At 40.5% G+C, this 3,657-nt stretch overlaps 1 pseudogene; it reads right to left on the reverse strand.

The window, feature by feature from the left end:
* Window positions 1-1,187: 1,187 nt before the first annotated feature.
* On the reverse strand, window positions 1,188-2,060 carry LOC149143007 (L-aspartate oxidase 2-b, chloroplastic pseudogene; annotated as a pseudogene).
* Window positions 2,061-3,657: the final 1,597 nt, after the last annotated feature.

Below are 3,657 nucleotides of genomic sequence, written 5' to 3' on the forward strand. Positions count from 1 at the left end.
CACCACATTTCAGTATAGCGAGTGCGATTAAAATACCGATATTCATAGGAGTAGGGAATGAAGATCAGGACCAATTTTGGTTCATTGTATGGATGGTATGGGAAGCACAAGGCATCGTGGATGACAATATCAAGAAGGCTACATTGGTAAGCGTGTTGCAGGTGTTAGCGCTTGAATCTACCTTAGGCTAAAGGAAGGCGAGGTTCAAGGCAACATCAAACCAAGCTCAGCCTCGTAGCTAGCCCTACGAGGACAGGAGAGGGCTCTCTCCAGGTCTATCTCAATAAAATTATCAATAGAGTCCGAGATGACTTAAATGATAACTGATTTAGGCTAGTAAAATGAATTTGAAAGAGAGATATTTGATTTAATGACTAAGTTGTTGGGTTGCATGGGACAAGGAACAACTTGAACAGAGAAATAGAATCAAAGACACAGATTATCTCCTGAGGCAAGATAGGCAAGAGATTTAACATCAAATTTGAAACACTGTGGAGTGGGTGAACTGTTGAGAGGTTGACAAGGGCATAGAAGATGAATCCTTGTCAAACAGAAGAAAACATTAAATATGAACACTTTCCCAAGACAGAGCAATAAATTGGATTCTGCCTTTCTCACTTAAAAGTATTCATTTAGAAATGATTATGAAATGAAATGGAAACATAACCAAGCTACATATGAAACAAAGGAAGAGACAAATGTTAAATTCACACCACAAGAATCTCAGGGGTCAGAGCTGTATCTTTTCATTAAGTCCCTGTCAAAACTGTACAGTGAAGTTTTCCTTCACAGCTCTCCCACTGTTTGCCAGAACTCAGAACCCTTTACAAATGATTTTCTATGCAATAAATAAGCTCCACTATGGGAAAACAAATCGATCCAAATGGGGAGCTGTTACAACTAAAATCCTGGGGATATGAAATGAACCGTCCATCTGTTCTATAGACTGAACAACGTTTCATTATTTCACTTGAAACTCTTTTGATGGCCAATAAAAAGGCGACAACTGTAGCTGCAGATCATAACTGAAGTGAAGAATAGGAAATCGAATCTTGTTTCTCTGCCCTGGTGGATGCCTCTGATTTAGATTTTGGCTTTTCAGTTTCTGACTTTTTTCCTTCCCTGTGCCTTTTTCACCGCTTGGTTTTCGATTTTTTCACCTTTTGTGTCATTCAAGGCCTTCTCCTTTATGCACTGCTTACAACAATACTGATGTGTTCAACGCTTTCTGTGCAAACACCAGTGCTTTCAAGTAATGAGTTGCTTGCAAGCCTATTGGCACCATGAAGTCCTGTACAGGCAACTTCACCAGCTACATATAGACCCATTATAGGTGTCTCTCCATGAAGTTTAGCTTGAACCCCACCACACATATAATGTGCAGCTGGCACTACAGGTATAGGACTTTCTGTTATGTCAAGGCCATACTTCGAACACTCAGCAGCAATATTTGGGAAATGATACAATGTTTCCTCCTTGGCTCTGTGACTTATATCCAATAGAACATATCTCTCATTCCGTTTCTTTAATTGATCATCAATACTGCGTGCCACCACATCTCTAGGTGCAAGTTCTCCTCTGGAATCATACTGTGGCCTGAACCTTTCCATAGCTTGATTGTAAAGAATACCACCAGCCCCACAAACAGCTTCACTTATTAAAAATGCATTTTCTCGTGTATGAGGTTTAATTGGTAGACCTTCATCAGCTAATGTAGTTGGATGAAATTGTACAAACTCCATATTTGAAATAACTGCAGATGCTCTATGTGCCATCGCAATACCATCACCAGTCGCAACACGAGGATTTGTGGTAGTAGGATAAATATGTCCAACCCCACCAGATGCAAGTAAAGTTACCCTTGAAATGAAGCGGACCACCTCATTAGTGTCGGTGTTCAATGTGTCCACACCGTGACAGTAAATATTTGATCCATCCTCAAACGTAAGCAAGTCTATGGCAAAGTGATGCTCAACCAACCATTTCTTTGGACAAATAAAAATCAATGTCGTGATCTTAAAGTCCTTTGAAATTTGAATCGATTCTTCAAAGCAACGCATCCAGAATAAATATACTACCCCTCTGCTGCTTCTGTAATTAAAACAGTAGACCCATCAAACACTGTAATGGCCAAAATCAGCTTAGACAGATTTTTCTAAACAATGCCCCACACAGGCAGAGTTTGCTAGTCTTCGATTTCAAATACCACTTCAATTGCTTTTAAGGTAACTTCTCTACAAAAGCAATGTCAAAATCTTATATATGTGAATTATAATTTGAATCCAGAATGAATTGCGACTACTCCGCCTGAAAGGTTCTCATATTCAACTTTCTCAAAGCCTGCTTCCTTAATCATTGCAGCGAACTTTTCCTGAGATGGAAACTTGCGTACGCTCTCCACTAAGTATTGGTAAGATACATGATCCCCAGCAACAATTTCTCCAATAGATGGAATAACTGAAAATGAGTAAAAATCATATAATTCTTGGAAACCAGGGATGTTGACATGGCTCAACTCAAGACACAGAAATCTTCCACCCTGCCTTAAGACTCTGTATGCTTCGCTCAGAGCTTTTTCTATATGTGTTACATTTTATTTGTTGGTGGCCAATGAGGAGGCACACCTGTAGTGTAGATACTTTGAATCATAACTGGAGTCCAAAAATAGACCGTCGGTCCCTGTTTCTTTGCCACGGTAGTTATCAACGTGTACATTCAGGCGTTCGGTGCTTTGACCATTTCACTTTCCTTTAGCCGCTTGACCTGTTCTGTTTCCTTGTTAAAATTACTGGTGAAAAATCGATCTGCTTCCAATCGACGTGATGCCATGAGCACGAAGATAAAGAAAGCTGTTTCGTTGATTGCATAACCTTTAATCTTCTTTTCTACCATCAGGCCCACCAACAGATCCAAGGCTTCAACGTTGCTACCATAAATCTCTTGCAGGTTTTGGATAGCTTCCTTATCGTCTGTAAGGTCCTCCAATTTAGCTGTTACACAAAAATATCGTCACCATGATTATTTGCAGTCAGTATGGGTCCATCATCATTTGTACTGTCCTCCTAAGCAAGTCTAAGACCTTAGCTCTTCAAATCAAGCTTTGGAAATGGGAGAAAGACATTAAAAATCAATGTAACTCTGGTTCCGCACTTTCTCTCATGGTCACCTGCGGTCCCGCACCTTCTGTGTACAAAAGCTTCGTACCTACCTACTCTGTCCCTAACGGTGTAGGTGCGGACCCCTGTGAAAGTCAAAAGGCGCAAGTTTTATCTTAAAAAAACTCACTTTGGGTTAATACTAGAGTTTTCTAGAAGGAATTTTGACGTGGATTGTTCGCTCTGAGGTGGTTCATGCATCCCAAAAGAGAAGGAGCTAATCCCTTGACTAAAGGAGCTATCCCTTTGAAGGAGGGCTTTATCCCTTTGAAGGAGGACCTAGTAACTTCCCTCCATTGCACTATAAATACAGGCATTGGGGTGAGGACTAGAGAGGTTAGAAGCTGAACATTTTGAGGGTAAATGCTGGTGAAATTAAGACTTCCTAGTTGAGCTTAAGAGGAGAGATCACATACCTTTTTGGCTTCATTGGGGAGTGAGTGAAACTTGTCAAAGTAGAGGAGACTTCTTGTTGGACCCTGGGAGGAGCTTGTACAATGTC

The sequence above is a fragment of the Pinus tabuliformis genome, chromosome X (genome assembly GCF_031772625.1).
Source record: "Pinus tabuliformis cultivar Carrire ecotype Pingquan chromosome X, CPIR1, whole genome shotgun sequence".
In the NCBI taxonomy this organism is placed as follows: Eukaryota; Viridiplantae; Streptophyta; class Pinopsida; order Pinales; family Pinaceae; genus Pinus; species Pinus tabuliformis.